This window comes from Balaenoptera borealis (assembly GCF_965194805.1).
Source record: "Balaenoptera borealis genome assembly, chromosome: 2".
Taxonomy (NCBI): Eukaryota; Metazoa; Chordata; class Mammalia; order Artiodactyla; family Balaenopteridae; genus Balaenoptera; species Balaenoptera borealis.
The window spans coordinates 112,355,542-112,376,090 of record NC_138867.1 but is presented as its reverse complement, the minus strand read 5'-3'; the positions used below and the strand labels follow the sequence as shown (position 1 = coordinate 112,376,090).

Genomic DNA, 20,549 nt, shown 5'->3' with positions numbered 1-20,549 from the left:
CCCCCCCCAGTTACGTACAAGTGTACGTCACTCCCAGGCCCAAGAACCTGGGAAGGGGCAGGGCCGCCGAAAGACAGTTGGGAGGTGGAGTTGGTCATTGAGCATGCACATGGACCCCGCTGCCGCGCTAAGTGCGGCGGCAAAGAGCAGTGGAGCACCTCCCCTTCCAGAAGAAAGTAGGAGAGCCGGTTTAATGCAAAATACTGAGGAAGCGCTTTTGTCCTACTTCCGCTTTTTTCTTTATCTCAAAGGAAGATCCGGTTGTGGCACCTCCTACGCCACACCTTGTGTTGGGAAATGGGAGCGCAAACTAATCTTCAAAGTCCAGAGGCGTCTCTCATCTCCTCTCCTTGGGGTAGGTTGGTGGGTAGAGAAGGCCGCCGTTGGAACGCGGCCTTCAGCAGTCTTAGGTAGGTCTCTGTCAAAGTCAAAGACAGCGCCCTCTGCGGCGGAGGGGAGGATTCCACCCTCAAGCCCACCGCCTTGTTTTTTTCGTTCAGCCTCGTCGCACCGATTTCTAAACCACTCCTGTCCTTAGGTCAGACTGAGGAGCCTACGGCACTAAAGCCTTTCAAGCTCCAACCCATTCTAAGCACATGTCTTGAGCTGGATGCAAGAGACACTGAGGTAGATGACATGCTCCTCGGTACGTTCAGACCAGCTGGTAAGTGGCAGGATGAAATGAAGCTAGCGAATCATCAGGACCCCTCACTTGCATGGGCACCTGGGAGAGCAAGGGGTTGCTGAGAGTTACGGTGGCTTCCAGTTGTGGAGGGGAAGCCAGCTGTCAATCGGGAAGCAACTCTTTGTAATGAGCATTTCTGATAAATCGCTTAAAGATACCTCAGAAAAAAAAAAAGATACCTCAGAAGACAGGGAATCTGAATCTCCATGTCTCCAGTAATTTGATGTGATGTCTTATTCTAAGTATTTACTTTGTAAATACTTCAGCATTGTATAAGCTTCAACCCCACAAAACCTGAATCCAGTACAAGAGTAGCTAGACAGGTAAATGGGGTCCCAGTACGTGGTGGCAAGTTTGGTCCACACATAATGGGGGAGCGGAGGGGAAAGGGCAGAGAAAATTTTTTGTTTAAATTTTTCTAGTCTTGCCATAAAATACGAATTTTATTTCACACCTACTGCCTAAGAAGACACCTCAGTCTCCAGGAGCAATGCCCAAAGCCCACGTTGGGTGCCTTTAAACTTGCTAATCACCACACGGTTCTCACATTTTGGCTAAATCAAACCTGTTTTTGTCTTCAAAAACAAGTACTGAGTGCTCCCTGAGGCTGTAATAGGAGGTGTGGAGGCAGGAAGAAAAAGCCTTTGAAAAAGAGAACAAGGACAAACAGATGCTTGTACACCCATATTCACAGCATTATTCACAATAGCCAAAAGGTGGAAACAACCCAAATGTCCACTGATGCATAAATGTGTTTTTAAGATGTGGTATATACCTATGATGGGATATTATGCAGCCTAAAAAGGAACAAAATTCTAACACAATGCAACATGGATGAACCTTGAAAACATCATGCTAAGTCAAAGAAGCTAGACACAAAAAAACAAATATTGACTAATTCCATTTACACAAGGCCCCTAGAATAGGCAAATTCATAGAAACAGAAAATAGAATAGTGGTCACTAGGGGCTGGCTGGTAGGAGGGATTGGAGAGTTACTGTTTAATGGGTACAGAGTTTCAGTCTGGGATGATGAAAAAGTTCTAGAGTTGGATAGTGGTGATGTTTGCACAACAATGTGAATGTACATAATGCCACTGATTTGTACACTTTAAAATGGTTAAAATGGTAAGTTTCCTTATGTATATTTTACCACAATTTTAAAAGTAAAGAAAAATTGTACTTGACCTTCCTTCCTCTATCTCCTATTTTTCTCCCACCTAGGAGGATATCAATAACACCAAAGATGTTACTGGCTTTACCTATGACAGAGTCCTGTCTCCATCTGTCTACTCTGGGTTATTAAGCACTGAGCAAACAAGCCAGTCTGTAAACAGATAGGGTAGGGGGTCCACAGAGAAAGAGAACCAGGCATGGCTTTCTTGACATAAGAGAAGCCATATTTGGCCGAAGCCATTTTTTGATCTAAGCCTGGCCACAATGCTTGCTGTTGAACAGGTCTCAGTAATTAATGATCATAAGGGAAGTGAGGGAATGCAGGAACAAAGGAAAAGCAGTCAAGAAACAGTAGTTCAGCAATAAAACAGAGTCCTGGTTCCTCCTCAAGGGATGTACATAATATGATACACATCTTCAAGTTCTACAGGAGCTAAGGCCCCCACCCAGATGGAGGATGGAATGATGTTGATCTTTTCTGACCCTTGTGGCTTTAATCACCTAAAGCTTTGTCCCAGTTCAATGTTAAAATCTCCTCAGCTCAAGCCCCTTCATGAATATGCATATACCACACAAGGCCTTTCATGGATATGCACGTACTCTTGGCTTAAAACTTCCCCAGTTTTGCTGTTCAGGGAGACACTGCTTTGGGAAAGATCCCCGGTGTTCTCCTTTCTAACTGCAAGTAATAAATCCTTCCTTCTCCCGATCTTTGGCTTGGTTGTGTCTTTTGGCTCAACACCCACCAAGAAGGGAACCCAGTTTTTGGGTAACAAGCCTGACCTATGCTGAAGTGCCTAAACTACCTAAAAGATCACTATGCCTGGGTTGTGGACTCTGTCTCTGCCTTCCATCTTGTGGGAGGCCTCCCCAGCCTTTAGCTAAACTGGCAAAAAACATCCCTATCTTTTTGTGTTCCAACTTCATACCTACCTCCCTTATTTGCCTTGGCACTGCTTTCAGTTTAAAATACCATTGGTTCTATCAATCTTTTGAACAATTTGTCCTTCTCAAAATAAAGTATAACATCAGTCACAGAGAGCACTCATCCTGCTAAAAATAGTGTCCTTGATCATCAAACTTATAGCTCAAGAGGCTATTCTGGGATATTTAAATAAATGAAGTCAGAAAAGGTTATTTAAGAATTCCAAAGAATCTAAAGGAACAAGTTTCCAGGAATCGATTGTGAAGCAGTAAAGTTGCCAGAATATTTAATGTTAAAGGCACCATGGGTGTAGCACAAGTTCTTTTCATTTAGCAGAGCATCTTGAGTATTTTAGAAGGAAGTTGTTAGATGCCTTTCTCTGATACAATGATTAAATTTAGTTGTAAGCAATTAGCAAAGTTTCTGTTTGTTTGTTTTCAGTATACAGTGTTCATAGCCTGCCTACCAAGAGACAAAAGTTTCTCAGTCAGTTGGGAATTCATAATCTTCCCTGCCAGGTATCCAGTGGAATCCTGTCCTATATTCTGGAGCAGGTTCTGGAATCATTTGCTTCACAAGTAAGCTACAAACTCAGATAATGGTGTTTTCTGGCTTCCCTGATATCACAGTGAGTGGACCAATGCCCTTAGCTGAACCAGCGCTCCTTTCTTAAACTCTAAAACTCTAACAACTCAATAATAATGGTAATAACTTCATCTCTAGCTCCTACAGTATGTGCCAGACATTGTGCTGAGTGATTTGGATATCATAATCCATTTAATCCTCACAGCAAACCCATTAGGTGGGTGTTATTTTCCAATTTTGAAGATGAAAAAACAGACCTGAATGAGGTTAAAGAGCTTGTCCAAGGTTGTATAACTTTTAAAACTCCGATTTCAAAGTGGCCTCCTACAATTACACCACTGCTTTCTTTAAGCTCATGTTCCTTGTAAAGGCTCATTAGAGTAAATATGGGAAACAAAAGAATAAGAGAAATTAATTCAACTACTCATTCACTGTAGACCTTTTGGAATACTTTCCTTACTTTCAGTGTTTTTGTTATGTATATATGACGGTTGAATTTGGTTGTGCCTTTTTTATTAGGTTAAACCAGCCTTTCCCAAACTGTGTTCTATGAGGTATGAATAGGTTAATAATGTCATTTTAAAGACTCTGAGAAGTCTAAAGAAAACCTGTTTAAACGTTGTTTAATTATAAGTACAAGTATAACAAGCATAAATATAAGAAGTAGTAGGGCACAATTTAGTCTCCTGTTTTTTTCCCTCAAGCATTTTTCTAATCTTAACACTCTTCTGATATAGAAACTACCATTACAGTTCACTCCTAACTCCAAATTCGCTGAAATCCTAGTGTCCTTCCTCACACTATTATACCGTCTGCTTACATAGTAGCACTATGATCTCATTCTGAGGTCCTTTCCCAAAGCCTCACTCTTTTGCCTTTATTCGGGCTGATTACACTTAATACAGTGTATTAATCCTGCAGTATCATCAGTATCCCAAACCTTTCCCTCTTTATAATCTTAAAATGCTGGGTGAACTTTGCAAAGATTTCTCCAGGCCACACAGACTGATACCATCAGGAAATTTTAACCCCTTCATCTAGGTCTCTTGATCACTGATAATTTTCCTGACCTGATTCATAGCCTCCTTACCTATAAGCTCCACCCTCTCCTCAACCAGCCCCAGACTCAGCCTTCTTCCACCTCTAGCAGCTGACATTCCAACTCCACCCCCAAAGTCCAGCCTCTTGGTCTGGTCTCCTGAGACCAGAAACGTGACTCTCACTTGCTCAGACTCTCACCTGCTCAGCCCGGTTTTGCACTGGCTTGTCCTGTTCCTGAGTACAGAGGGACCCCCCAGGGAGCTATCCTGCCATCTCATGTCTGCAAATTACAAAACTCTTGTACCATCTTTTGTTTAAAGTGTCAAATTCATCAGGACTCAGTGTATCCTGTGCTGGTTTCCCTTCAGCTAAATACAGCTGCTTTGTCTCAGGTCAGAATGCTCTTTGTTTCTTGCTCTAAGACTCAAGGGCAATGATTTTAAAAGGCCCTGTGGCCTCCGATAATAATTCACTTTTCAGGTTTCCTGATTAAAGAGGAATCCGGAGTATGAATATGTGTAATTTGATAAAGAATCAGTGTTACTATGAACAGTGTTACTATGAACAATTTCATGTGGCATTCTGCCCAGGCATGGCTTCACAACCACAGGAGGACCATTTATTTTCTTGTGGACATGTAGTTAATGTTCAAATGCAAAGTGAGTTCAAAATCTAAATATATCACAGACGATTACAGTTTGACACTTGAACGCCAGCAGTGCAAGCCCTAACTCAGAGAGTGACTAACATGTTTTCCTGGCAGTGGCACAGGAATCCATCCCAATGGCCAAAGGCAGCAGCAACAGCGACAGCAGGCTGAAACAACAGAGGGGATGACTTGAGCTCACTGGAAGCATTAGAGTTTCTCTTCCAGACAAGACAAAGACAAACCTGAAAAAGGTAGCTGGAAGAAACTTCCACTATGCAGATACTGTGAAACAAAAAGCATGATAGGAACTCTATGTATTCTTGAAATGCTTTGAAAGAATAAGGTACTCAGCAAAGAGTAGAAATGTGGTTAATAAGTCATTCTTCAGAAATGGATGACTGGCCATTTAAGAATACTATTTAGTCTATTAAATGTGGCTATATTTTGTGCCATTTCCGCTGAAGGCAAAAGTTATTTTTGAAAAGAGCAATGAAAAGATCCCAGCTGAATATCCTTACTTGATTCAGTAGTTTGTGCCAGTGAACAGAGCTTGGGATATCTTTTTTTATTCCAATAGTACTAGCACTTGTTATGAGAAGTCAAGAAAGCGTAGTATACTCGTCTTTGGCGTGTCATCTTACTCCTAAATGAGATGAGATCCAGGGCCCCAAGAAGGCCCCATCACACTAAAAGATCTCTTCCAGTCATTTAGAATGTCAGTAGTGACGAAAATGCCTCCATTATGGCTTCTCTCTTATGTTCTTTCTTATGGCTTCTTCTCTAAAAGTAAAATCCCCTTCTAAAGCAGAGAGGACACAGTGACAATCTGGCATCTCCATGTAAACGAACAGAAAGTAAAACTACGTGATTGAGAGGAAGTTCATGAATGAGCTCCTCATCCCCCCTCCCCCGCCCCCCACCTCTCAATCACACACACAGCACTCAGCCTTTACTTTCAGATCCCTTAGGTGGGTGCCTTTCTCTAGAATTTTCAGTGGAATTTCCTAAAGCACTGCAGTATTTGAGAGTTGCTGGTGCTTGTGAAGCAAGGCTGGGCACTTGCCCTGCCTCTGTGAGAAGTAGCTCTCTTTGACTAAAGGCATGGTTGCTGGTAGCAGAGACATTCTGTTCCCTCTATAAGAGGCAACACAGTGTAATGAAGCAGTAATAATTACAGCTGTGATACTGGTACCAGAAAAGACAAGGACAAACAGAAATAAAATTCCAGAAACATATCCAAGTATGAGAATTCAGTATATGATACTTGGCATTTCACACTAGTGAGGGAGAGGTGGTGTTGGGACATTAGCTAACCATTTGGGAAAAAAATTTCAGATCCCTACCTCAAACTGTATGAAAGAATATATTCCTGATAAGTCAAATACTTAAAGGTTTACAAATTAAGTTTCAAAAATAAAAACATATAATTACCAGAAAATAAAGATGAATATATACATTATATATATTTATGCAAACACACACACACATAATGATCTTTTGTAAGGACAACAACAAAAGACAAAAACAGTAAAAGCAAAGATAGAAAAATGAATGCAGAAAAGACCATAAACAAAATGAAAAGCAATAAATACAAAGTTCAAAAAGATTACCGCCAGACTCTGTAAAATTAGCTGTTAACTTGTAGAAGATTGATATCACAAATGGTGTTTGGGAGAGATGCAAATGATTTCCATCTGGTAGAAAAGATACTCCCAAAGATTATGCTTTTATTGCCCTGTAGAACAATAACAGGTTTCGTATTTAACTTAGCAATCTAATTTCAGCATTCTTTCTTTCACTTCAGGATCTTGAGTTCTCCATTGAATCAGCTTTACTCTCCTGCTGGTCTCCTCACTGACGTAAGTAAATCACTGACATAGCCTCACTATATATATTTGTATGTTTTTTTTGTTTTTTGTTTTTTTTAAATTTATGGCTGTGTTGGGTCTTCGTTTCTGTGCGAGGGCTTTCTCTAGTTCTGGCAAGTGGAGGCCACTCTTCATCGCGGTGCGCGGGCCTCTCGCTATCGCGGCCTCTCTTGTTGCGGAGCACAGGCTCCAGACGCGCAGGCTCAGTAATTGTGGCTCACGGGCCTAGTTGCTCCGCGGCACGTGGGATCTTCCCAGACCAGGGCTCGAACCCGTGTCGCCTGCATTGGCAGGCAGATTCTCAACCACTGAGCCACCAGGGAAGCCCTCTTTCTTTTTTTAAATTAATTAATTAATTAATTAATTAATTAATTTTTGGCTGTGTTAGGTCTTTGTTGCTGCGCGCGGACTTTCTTCAGTTGCGGTGAGCGGGGGCTATTCTTCGTTGCGGTGCTTCTCATCGTCGTGGCTTCTCTTGTTGTGGAGCACGGGCTCTAGGCATGCAGGCTTCAGTAGTTGCGGCACGTGGGCTCAGTAGTTGTGGCTTGCGGGCTCTAGAGCTCAGGCTCAGTAGTTGTGGCACACGGGCTTAGTTGCTCCACGGCATGTGGGATCTTCCCAAGCCAGGGCTCGAACCCGTGTCCCTTGCATTGGCAGGCGGATTCTTAACCACTGCGCCACCAGGGAAGCCCTATTTGTATGTTTTTAACTTTTTAAAAATTATATACTTTGTCCTGAAAACGTTAAACATAGAATTACCATATGATCCAGCAATTCCATTCCTAGGTATAAACCTAAAACAATTGTAAACAAAGACTCAAATAGATACACATACACCAATGTTTACAGCAGCATTATTCACAATAGCCAAAGTGTGGAAACAAGCTAAGTGTGCACCAACAGATGAATGGATAAACAAAACGTGGTATACACATGCAATGGAATATTATTCAGCCATAAAAAGGGATGAAATTCTGATATATGGTACAATATGAATAAACCTTGAGAGCATTATCCTAATTGAAATAAGCCAGGCACAAAAGGACAAATGTATGGTTCCTCATATATGAGGTACCTAGAATAAGCAAATTCATAGAATATAGAATGGAGGTTACCATAGGCTATGGGAAAGGGTGAATCAGAGTTGTTTTTTAATGGGTACACAGTTTTGGGGGTTTTTTTTGGGGGGGTAGGTTTTTTTTGTTGTTTTGTTTGTTTGTTTTTGTCCACGCCTGTGAGGCTTGCTTGATCTTTTTTTCTTTTAATTAATTAATTTATTTATTTTTGGCTGTGTTGGGTCTTCATTGCTGCGCAGGGGCTTTCTCTAGTTGTGGTGAGCGGGGACTACTCTTCCTTGTGGTGCACAGGCTTCTTATTGCGGTGGCTTCTCTTGTTGCAAGCACGGGCTCTAGGCACGTGGGCTTCAGTAGTTGTAGCATGTGGGCTCAGCAGTTGTGGCTCACGGGCTCTAGAGCACAGACTCTAGAGCACAGGCTTAGTTGCTCCACGGCATGTGGGATCTTCCCGGACCAGGGCTAGAACCCGTGTCCCCTGCATTGGCAGGTGGATTCTTAAGCATTGTGCCACCAGGGAAGTCCCAGCTTGCTGGATCTTAATTCCCTGATCAGGGATTGAACGTGCGCCCTCGGCAGTGAAAGCACCGAGTCCTAACCACTGGACTGCCAGGGAATTCCCAGGTACACAGTTTCTATTAGGGATGATAAAAAATGTTTTGGAAATAGATAGTGGTAATGATTGCCTGACATTGTGAATATACTTAATGCCATTCAATTGTACACTTAAAAATGGTTAAAATGATGAATTTTATGTTTTGTATACTTTCCCACAATAAAAAATTTATTCTTTGACAACAACTTGGGAAGAAATATCCTTAAGATATGTGACATCAGGGACTTCCCTGGTGGTCCAGTGGGTAAGACTCTGCACTCCAAATGCAGGGGGCCCAGGTTCAATCCCTGGTTGGGGAACTAGATCCCACATGCATGCTGCAACTAAGAATCCCGCATGCTGCAACTATGAGCCTGCATGCCACAACTAAAAGATCCTGCATGCCACACTAAAGATCCCACGTGCTGCAACTAAGATTCAGTGCAGTCAAAATAAAATTTTTTTTAAAAAAAAGGTATGTGACATCAAATATTCTTTATATATACATATTTGTCATAAGTCAATCATAAAAAATGGACCAAAGTTAGAAGACAAAGATTAGAAGACAAAGTTCACTAAATAATAAGAAGTAAGGTCCCACAAGCCACGTGGTGCAGCCAAAAAAATAAAATAAAATAATAAAATGGTTTAGAGGAAAGAATAAGTACAAATGACAAATAAACATAAAATGTTCAACCTCACCTGGGATTTTTTTTAAATGTTAATTAAAACAACAGTGAAATTCTATTCTTTATAGCATATTGGAAAAACAATATTGTATGATATAAAACAAACTGCAATACACCTTACTGGCAAAGGTATCAGGGAAAATATGATCTGGTTCTGTCATTTTAGAGAGCATTTTGGGAAAAGTGTGCATACTCTGTGACAAGAGTTCTACTTCAAGGAATATATCCTTACAAAATGATGGGCAAGCATGCTTCCCCTGTGTATACAAGAGAGGGAGTAGACTACTTAACCCTACAGCCTGGGCTTGAATACCAGTTCCAAGTGGCTTATAGTCTACAAGCCTCAGTTTCCTCACCTACAAAATGGGGGAAATAATAGGACCTACCTCATAGGATTAATGTGACACATAAATAAGACAGTTATTATAAAATGTACATTACCTGACACAGAGCAAATGCTCAAGAAATACTAGAGGTGGTCGTTACTGTTGTTGCTCTAATAGGATATTGTGTGAGATTTTTCCCAGTTGTCCCAGAATTGGTGATTAGGGCCCACAGGTGAGAACAAAGAAGTGAAAACTAACCTACACCCTTAAGAAAATTGCCAGTAATTGGAGCCAGGCAACTCCCCAAGAGACTAGGCAGAAACAGGCTAGACATTACCAGCCTCCTCCCTACTCCAACCACCCCACCCTTCCAGGTCTCTGTAGAAGTGAGGAGGAGTGAAGGGCACTTGGTGATTTGCTTTGCGGGGAGTGCAGAATTATCTCATGATGAGAAGGGATTTTCTCTTCCCAGTAGGAGAGGGGCAGAAGGTGCTATCTCTCCAGGGAAAACAAATGAGAAGGGAGGCTCTTGTAAAGACTGGAGAGAAGTACATAGGGAGGGGAGACCTCCATTCCATGCCTTAGTTGGCCATTTGCTGAGGCAGCATGCTAGCCAGTTTCCCCCTTTGAACAAAGGAGGGGCAAATATGAACAAAAGAAAAGAAAACTGAAGACAGCAAGCTATATGAAGGGACCAAGAGAGGAAAGTAATATGGTGTGACAAGGAAATAAGTATTCCCCCTGGATCTACCACACCTTAGAAGAGGTGGCTGAACTTGGACTGTTTCACCAGACCCTACCCAAGAAGCTGCTGGCTGGGGGAGACCCTTGCAACAGGAGGCAGCAGTTGAGAAGGAATGGTCAAGCTGGAGCTGGCATCCCCTCATCGGGGAACTATGGAGTAGGAGGCCCAGAGGGGCCCTCCAAGTACATCTATCCTGGACATGTGCCACACACTGGGTATTAGCACAGAAACCCATCAGCATAGACTAGAGAAACAGGGACAGTCAACAGAGAACCTTACAGACACACTCAGGCAAGTATAAAACCTTTTGATTCCAGATTTCTATTATTTGAAGCTAAAGGTATCTTAATATACTTCTTTCTCTGTAGACCCAATTTCTCTCTCTTCATGTACTGGCTGCCTGTCAGCTCCGAATGTACATGTTTCAAGTCCAGCCCTATGCAGAGATGAAAACTGAAGACCTTCTGTTCTATTATAAAATTCCCAGGTAAGAGACCCTAATTGGTCCAGCTTGGATCAGTCACGCTGGTTCAGTCAGGTATACCTGGGAATACAGGGTCACTAATCCCAGTCTCAGAAGACTGTCATCATGAGCTGGAAAGGCACCGCACAAGATGTCTCACAGTGTTGATGCAGTGGAAGAAGATGTTGTCCCAGAATCCTAGAGCACTGAGGAATCCAGATAGTCTTGGGTGGGCTTTGAAATAAACATTATATATATAGGGGAGGGCATTTACTATACTTCACTTTCCAGAGAGCTTCACAAGGTAATGTGTAGGGACTGTGGGAGTTTGCAAGGGCAGAGGGAACTGGATCTGAGAGGAAATGAGAGAGGTCATTGATTGCCACAGAGAGAGAGAGTGGTCATGTCATCTACAATGTGACCACCCTTTACAGCAGCCCATAAATCTTCAGTAAAATCATGAGCCGCTTGGTGTGATGGGATTTCTGGTGGGCACATGAAAGGGGAATGCAACTTCATATCCAGGTGTGACCTGGGGCAGGCACCTAAGAGGAATTAAACCACTAAAAGTGTAGAGTAGTCTTTGAATTACCCCAGACCCTGGATATCGAAGCCAGGTTTACCCAATTCTCTAAGTGCACTGAAGCCTCTAGGTGAAAACTGGGTTACGATTTTAATGGCAAGGAAAAAGAAGGAAACCACAAAAGATTTCACCAATAGCAGCGTGATTAAATAACCTGTGATTAAATTAAATCTAGCTAACTATCAATACAAGTTAGAATCCTGATCCTTCACAGGATGGGGCTTCTGTGCTTTATCTGCAGTTGGCCAGGTGAAATGGAGCAGTGAGGAATTTCAAAACTCTTAGATGTTCTTTAGACTCTAAGACTTCTAGTCTATATTTGCTTCTTTGGAATCAAATTTCCCGGGAACTTTTACAATGGGCTATTTTCTTACCATACTGATTCATATACCTTCAAGCCTTAAAGCTGTTAGATGGTGGGAGCAGGGATTTCTGTGACCTCTAGCCCACATTAAGGCAAATTTGGCTTTGAGGGAGAATGGGAGAAGTGGCAAGTACTTTGAAAAAAGTTGTCGAAAACAGAATGAAGGGACTTCCCTGGTGGCGCAGTGGTTAAGAATCCGCCTGCCAATGCAGGGGACATGGGTTCGATCCCTGGTGCAGGAAGATCCCATATGCCACGGAGCAACTAACCCCAATTGCCACAATTACTGAAGCCCGCGAGCCACAACTACTGAAGCCTGCATGCCTAGAGCCCGTGCTCTGCAACAAGAGAAGCCACCGCAATGAGAAGCCCGTGCACCGCAACAAAGAGCAGCCCCCACTGGCTGCAACTAGAGAAAGCCCTCACACAGCAACAAAGACCCAACGCAGCCAAAAATAAAATAAATTAATTTTTTTAAAAAAGAAGAAAATCAGAGATATAATTTAAAAACAACCCCACTTTCTAAATGCAATAAGTATCTTCATGTAAAAATTCTTGGGATTAAAATTCACTTTGAGGGAGCTCCCCGGCGGCCTAGTGGTTAGGATTTCAGGCTTTCACTGCTGTTGCCCAGGTTCAATCCCTGGTCGGGGAACTGAGATCCCGCAAGCTGCGCAGCACAGCCAAAAAGGAAAAAAAAAATTCACTTTGAGGATTTATCAATGATAAAAAGCCCTTCATATGGATGCTCACCAGACTTACTGGGGTGATCATTTAGCACTATATAAAAATATAAATCATTATGTTGTATACCTGAAAGTAATATGTTATGCGTCAATTATACCTCCCAAAAAAAGCCCTTTATGACATCTATTTTTAAATGGATTCATGAAACTTCACTGAAGAAATGGAAAAGAAACAGAATAGTTTTTTTGTTTGTTTGTTTGTTTGACCACGATGTGTACCTTGCAGGATCTCAGTTCCCCAGCCAGGGATTGAACCCAGGCCATGGCAGTGAAAGTGCTGAATCCTAACCACTAGACCACAGGGAACTCCCAACAGTTAGTATTTTTAAAATGCAGAGACAGGGCATAAATGTTTTGTCACAAAAATAATCCTGGTTCAACGTGTAATGAATGGAAAGGTATAATACCTAAAATGGAGAAGATTTACAAATGCTGGTAATACTTGGAAATTTGAAGCAACTCTTAACAATGTCTGGAGTTGATTCAAATTTTCCAAATTCTCAAAAGATTGCTAAAAACCAGATGGTGCAAAAAGAAAATCTTTATAGCAAATTTACCCATAGCAAGTACAAGAAAAGGATCTGTTGACAGCTCCAGAGCTGTCTTGAACTTGAACTGGTGCTATACAAAGTGCTTCTCACAGAAAATGTAAGTGCTCTTAGGATGTATCTGCTTTTTTTAGAAAGAGGCTATCTTGCCACTCTTATTCATAAAAAAAAAGTGTAATTACTATTTTCTTTTTTGCTTTAGACACCACATAAACTGAATCTTGATTTAGTATTTTTCTGATTAGCATTCTAATGAAAAATGGTTTAGAGGTATTTATTTTTAAGTATTTTGGCCAGTTTGGGTTTTTTCACTAGTAGCACTAGTAACCTGGAAAAAATTTTTAAAAGCTTTCATCAGTTGTTTTATCTATCACAGAAAGCAGTGTTTGGTATGGTAAAATATTACTCACTTCATATTTTTTAAACCTTAAGATATACATTCATAGACGATACTAAATTTTTACAAATGTTTAATCTATATACACCTAAGGACCTAAAAGTAAATTCTGTGTTTTTCCATATTTTTTACATTTACCAGAAGTAAAACTTTTCTTTAAAAGTCAAAAACTTAAGAAATAATTGTGTCTAGAAATAATTGTGCCACAACTAAGAGTTTGTGTGCCACGTCAACTAAATCCCACATGCTGCAGCTAAGACCTGACACAGCTAAATAAATAAATAAAATTCTCCAGAAACATTGTCCATGATATTTTAAAATGTGTTAGAATTAGTTAAGTTTCAGTTGTGGGACTTCCCTGGTGGTGCAGTGGTTAAGAATCTGCCTGCCAATGCAGGGGACACGGGTTCGAGCCCTGGGCCAGGAAGATCCCACATGTCGCGGAGCAGCTAAGCCCGTGTGCCACAACTACTGAGCCTGTGCTCTAGAGCCCACGAGCCGCAATTACTGAAGCCCACGCACCTAGAGCCCGTGCTCTGCAACAAAGCCACCGCAATAAGAAGCCCACGCACCGCAACGAAGAGTAGCCCCCGCTCGCCGCAACTAGAGAAAGCCTGCGCACAGCAACGAAGACCCAACACAGCCAAAAATAAACAAATAAATTTATTTTTTTAAAAAAAGAAAACCTCAAACATCTCTATCTGTAGATAGTGGAAAGCAATATGCATTGTTTTCTCTTAATCTCTATTTTAAGTTTTTCCATAATGAAAATGGATTATTTGTGTTTTAATAAAGGCAGGAGGGGTGTGGTTTCAAGACTCGAGCTCAAACCAGGATAAAGTCATTTTTGCCTCAGGAGCCACATCGCAGAAAAGGTACACTAGAGGGGGTGGGCAGCCAGAGACATTCGATGAATGAGGGTATGTCTGGAAGAAATATTAGATCATCATTCCGAATTTCACATGAACTTTAATAAATCAACCATCATATATCTGACCTTGCAATTAAAATGTTTGGATTTAGAGCACAGAAGTTTATCATCCTCACCAGGGAGAGAGAAAGAGAAGTGAGATGGGTATTTTCATTTCAGCTAGTTTCCTTTGCTTTTGCTATATGACATTTCTTTTTTTTTTTAATATTTATTTATTTATTTATTTTTGCTGCTCTGAGTCTTAGTTGTAGCACACAGGATCTTTTAATTGTGACATGTGAACTCTTAGTTGTGGCATGCATGCAGGATCTAGTTCCCCGACCAGGGGTCGAACCCGGGCCGCCTGCATTGGGAGCATGGAGTCTTACCCACTGGACCACAAAGGAAGTGCCTGTATGACATTTCTAAATGTTTGGCCACCTGTAGGCCCTTGTAAAACACTGTTACCTCTCCCACTGTTGTCTCCTTGTGAAAAATTTTACATGGAAAGATCTTATGAAGAGGTCCTGTTATAGGATATAATGTACAGCTTTTGTTTTTTCTGCTCAGCATTCATTCCTTAAAGTATTCCTCTGATCTTCATTCTGGTGGCTTGCTAACTGTGGGATCCCACTCCCCACCAGAGGGATGGGCACATCTCACTAAGAAGCCAAGCAAACTCCTACGAGGGAACTTCACTGTTGAGATGAGGCACACAGGTACCACAGCGGGTTGGACCTGATCATCTGCTGGCAATTGCCTAAAGAGGTAGCACACAAGTTCCTATGACTAAGATCTGGACTTTTCTGGTTCAAGGGCTTCTCAAGGCTGTACTTCCTCCTTCTAAATTATGAGCCAGCCAATAAAACCAATAAATTCTTTGTTTTTTTAGCCAAAGTTTTGTTTTGTGTTTCTTGCAATTGAATCCTAAAAGATATAAGGGAATTCGTTTTATATTCTCTCAAAATACAGTCATCCCTCAGTATCCTCAGGGGATTGGTTCCAGGACACTTCCCAATGCCCCCGAAAAAATCCGTGGATGCTCAAGTTCCTTATACAAACCAGTGCAGTATTTGCATAAAACCTACACACATCCTCCTGTGTACTTTAAATCATTTCTAGATTACTTGTAATACCTAATACAATGTAAATGCTATATAAATAGTTGTAAATACATGTAAATACTATTGCCAGTGCAAATTCAAGTTTTGCTTTTTGGAACTTTCTGGAATTTTTTTCCCAAATATCTTTGTTCTATGGTTGATTGAATCCATAGATACCCAACCTGCAGATAAGGAGGGCTGACTATAAGCAAAACTGGCTAGAGGGGAAGGAGAGTTGTGTAATGGAAAAAGCTCAGGACAGTGGGCCTTGGATAAATCACTTAACAAAGAGGTCTGAGTCTCAGTCCCTTAATTTGTAAAATGGGGATCCTCTGGGGGCAAGGTACAGAAACTTGACTTGAACCATCTTAATCACAAAAGAGATTTACTGAAAGAAGGCTGTGATAACCCAAAGAATCAAAGGAAAAGGCAATCAAGTCTAGGTAGGTCTTTTTCTGTCTCTCTTCTCTACTTCTCTCAGCATGTCAACTTCCGTTTCTCCTAAACCAGCAAATCCTGGACTCACAAGCACACAGCTTTATATCATAGCAAGGCATGTCATCAAGGCCCAAGGACCCAAGCAGCTGTGTCTGAAGATGAGAGAATACGATACAATTTTTGAGTATTTAGTTTTCAAGCCCCATTGGAAAGTGGAAATAATTGAGGAAGGCAGCTCTTAGCCCACTCCAGGGAGCTTTAGGCACCACTCTCACCCACAAGCCCAGAGGTGGATGGAAGGGCCATCCTTTTTTCATTTGGAGAACCAGAGCCTCATATCCACAGAGGCCCAAATGGCTTTCCACCAGTCCCCTTGCATGGCCACTCCCCTTTACAAAACAAATGGTCTCCCCGCTCTGAACCTCTCCCTTACTTAGACAAGTTAGTCAAATTCTCTTATCCTACTGGAAGGAGAAGAGCTCTTTTTGTGGTATGCAAAGGCATATGAAGGAAGAACCCACATTTGATTTTGCACCAGGGTCCAGTTTTACAGCACTTTTTCCTGAATAGTTGCAATAACTAGTTGTAAAACATAATGAAAGGGCAAAAACCTTAAAAGTTGGTGGATCCGTTCTCTCCCCTCTTCTGATCCTGGTGGAGCTAGTTTCCATTGTGGTTAGTCTCACAGTCTTATGAAAACACATTCACCAACTTCTGGTGCTGGATTGTAACAGGGAAGAACTAAATCGGACTCCATGTTGGATCTGTTTCTTTGACTTCAACCTTTGCTCTCTGTTGCTTTTGTTACTATAATCATACATAATGACCTGCCACAGGGAACCCTGCCCCTCTGCCTGAATGTTAAAGTGCCTTTGTTCAGGTCACTGGGAGACAATCTGACCCTGCCCACCTGTGAATGGCTGCAGAAAAGAAGAAATTAACACGTCCCCTTCCCGATGCTGGCCAAGCCAGATAAAACTAATGACCTTTTTACTTCACTTCCTCACCTCCTCCCCCTCTCTGTTCTATAAAAGAAACTGGCATCCAGACCCCGATAAGATGGTTTTTGGGGGACCCTAGTCCGCAGTCTTCTTGGTCTGCCGGCTTTCCGAATACAGTCCAGTCGCTGTTCCTTGCCTCAACACCTGGTCTCCCGATTTATCGGCATGCCGTGCGGCGGGCAGAGTGAGCTTGGACTCGGTAACAGGATCAGCTACATAATATATAGGGCCCAGTACAAAATTAAAGTGTGAGACTCCCTGTTCAAAAGTTATTAAGAATTTCAAGACAGCAATAGAAAAGCATTAAGGCAAGTGTGGGACTTTTCTAAGCACAGGTCCCTGTGGAGTGTATCGTTTCCCTGCTCATGAGGTGGCAAACTATGTTCTGTGCTCAGCTCTCTAACCACAGGTGCTCATGAACCGGTCAGGGTCAGGGCAGGAAACAACAATCCTGACCAAAAGCAGCCCAGTTCAGAGAGATGCAAATCTCCCTCTAGCACATCCATCCTTTTACACCCACCTTTCCCCCACATCTTTTTTTTTTTTCAGTCAAAAGTTCATAGCTTTATTCATAACAACCAACAACTGGGCATGCTCTATGGCACATCAACAAGTTAATGGATAAGCAAGTTGTCAAATAGCAATAAAGTTGAGTACAAGTTAGCATTAAGAATTAAACTATCTATAATTGTAATAACTTGGGTGGATCTCAATATGATTGAGTGAAAAAAGCATTGTTAAAAAGAACACTGTATTATTCCATTCATATAAATTTTAACCCATTGCAAAGTATCTACAGTGACAAAAAGCTGATCAGTGGTTTCTGAAGGATGGTGACAGAGGGGTGGTAATCAGGAATTACAGTGTTGCATTAAGAAACTTTTGGTGGTGATAGATATGTTCATGATCATAATTGTGATAATTTCAGCCTTATAAAAAGCTTATAATATATAAAATATTTTATAAATATCAAATCTCATCTTCATACACTATAAATATATGCAAGTTATTGTATACCAAACCTCAATAAAGCTTTAAAAAAGTGTATTGTCCCAAAATGAATATATCATGGAAAATAAATACCACATAATAAAGTGTGCCTTTTGTCTGTGTCTCCTACTGTTTTCTAACATTGAGTTATGAAATAAATCAACTTTGTTTCACAGCAACATAGTGTCAATTAAAATCATTAGCTGAGGTAAGGTTTAATTCTCAAAGCCAGTCTTTCAATTTCAGTTTCTTTTTCTTTTCTTGTTTTTAAATTTTTTTTTATTGGGGTATAGTTGTTTTACAATGTTGTGTTAGTTTCTACTGTTCAGCGATGTGAAGTAGAGTTCCCTGTGCTATACAGCAAGTTCTTATTAGTTATCTGTTTTATACATATTAGTGTATATGTGTCAATCCCAATCTCCCAATTCATCCCACCCCCCCTTTCCCCCACATCTTACATAACTATAAGACACTTGGTGGAAGCTTTCCTAGGACAAAAGAATAGTCTGCTTAAGTCTTAGTAAAGTGTTCATTTTTTTCCTTTTTTTTAATTGACATATAGTTGATATACAATATTATATGTTACAGGTGTACAGTATAGTGATTCACAAATTTTAAAGGTTATGTTCCATTTATACTTATTATAAAGTATTTGCTATATTCCTCCTGTTGTACAATATATCCTTTTTTTTTTTTTTTTTTGGCTGTGTTGTGTCTTCGTTGCTGCACACAGGCTTTCTCTAGTTGTGGCGAGTGGGGACTACTCTTCGTTGCGGTGCACGGGCTTCTCATTGCAGTGGCTTCTGTTGTTGTGGAGCACAGGCTCTAGGCGCGGGCTTCAGTAGTTGCAGCACGCGGCCTCAGGAGTTGTGGTGCACGGGCTTAGTTGCTCCAAGGCATGTGGGATCTTTCCAGCCCAGGGATCGAACCCATGTCCCCTGCATTGGCAGGTGGATTCTTAACCACTGGACCACGAGGGAAGTCCCGTACAATATATCCTTGTAGCAAACCTAATTGTTTGTGCCTCTCAATCCCCTACCCCTATCTTGCCCTTCCCCCCTTCCCTCCTAAAGTGTTCATTTTTGCCAGCTAGAAATTACTTGCAGCTTTCACAAGAGTTTTAAATTTTTTTCAGCTTCTATCCATTAAGGTTTACAGTACTTAGTGTCTGAATTTTAGCCTGGGCCCTCTGGACAAAGTTGAGAGTCCCTCAAGTCCACGGGCCTCAATGGGAAAGAGCTACATTGGCTTGGTCTTGCCGTTGAAAAAAAAAGATTTTTTTTTTTGGCTGTGTCGGGTCTTAGTTGCGGCACACGGGCTTCTCTCTAGTTGTGGCACACGGGCTCCAGAGCGTATGGGCTCAGTAGTTGTGGCACACGGGCTTAGTTGCCCCGCATGTGGGATCTTAGTTCCCCGACCAGGGATTGAACCCTCGTCCCCTGCATTGGAAGGCGGATTCTTAACCACTGGACCACCAGGGAAGTCCCAAAAAAGCAAAATATTATTGTATTTTGTGTGTGTGTGTGTGTGTGTGTGTGTGTGTGTGTGTGTATCTGGCCCCTGTATCTAGATGCTTTCAGTTAACTCTTGTAGGTTTTCCAGGTGTGCAAACCAAATCATCACAAAAAATGTCATTTGCTTCCTCCCTTCTATTTGTTATATCTTATTCTGTCTCTTACCATTTTACATATGCTGTAGTACAATTTCTTTCTTTCTTTTTTTTTTAAAGCTCTTCCTGAGCCATTTGTTTCCTTTTTTTTTTTATTAATTAATTTATTTATTTTAGCTGCTCTGGGTCTTCGTTGTGGCACGAGGGCTCTTCACTGCAGCCCACAGGCTTCTCTAGTTGTGGCGCACGGGCTGTAGAGTGCAAGGGCTCAGTAGTTGCGGCATGCGTGCTTAGTTGTGGTACGTGGGATCTTAGTTCCCCGACCAGAGATTGAACCCGGGCCCCCTGCATTGGGAGTGGGGAGTCTTAACCACTGGACCACCAGGGAAGTCCCTGCAGTGCAATTTCTTTTAAAATTAGCTGACAAATGGGAATTCCCTGGCGGTCCAGGGACTCTGCGCTTTCACTGCCAAGGGTCAGGGTTTGATCCCAGGTCAGGGAACTAAGATCCTGCAAGCCGCACAGTGTGACCAAAAAAAAAAAAATTTTTTTTTAAAGTTACCTGACAAATACATCTTAATATCGTTTTGTGGAAAACTTGAAAGTTTGTGAATAAAGTTCATCTAGAAAAGTAAATACCTAGGAGCAACAAAGAAAACTGAGGAAAAGAAGAATATTTAGGAGGGATTTGCCCTACCAGATATCAAAATATTCTATAAAATTATGCAAATTAAAGCAATACAAATCCTGGCACAAACAGATCTTTGGAAGAAAACAGACTGTCCAAACAAATTAAATTTGTACATATTTAGTTATGAGGGAGTGGCATTTCAAGTCAATAAAGAAGTGATAAATTATGTAGTAAATGGTGTTTCAAAAACTAAAAATTAGTATTAAAAATATAGCTATAGGAACTTCCCTGGTGGTCCAGTGGCTAAGACTCTACGCTCCCAATGCAGGGGGCCTGAGTTCGATCCCTGGTCGGGGAACTAGATCCCGCATGCATGCCGCAACTAGGAAGTCTGCGTGTTGCAACTAAGC

The 20,549-nt window shown here is 41.5% G+C and overlaps 1 long non-coding RNA gene across 5 annotated transcripts; it reads left to right on the top strand.

Moving 5' to 3' along the window:
• Positions 1-69: 69 nt before the first annotated feature.
• Positions 70-18,106, top strand: LOC309622823. Of its 5 annotated transcripts, XR_014241150.1 has the most exons (5): positions 70-664; positions 6,865-6,919; positions 10,725-10,843; positions 14,253-14,332; positions 14,938-18,106. It is a non-coding gene; the product is annotated as an uncharacterized lncRNA (long non-coding RNA). The 5 variants fall into 5 exon arrangements; XR_014241149.1 differs by lacking the exon at positions 14,253-14,332; XR_014241151.1 differs by having other exon boundaries at positions 10,725-14,332; positions 15,012-18,106.
• The last annotated feature ends 2,443 nt before the right edge of the window (positions 18,107-20,549 follow it).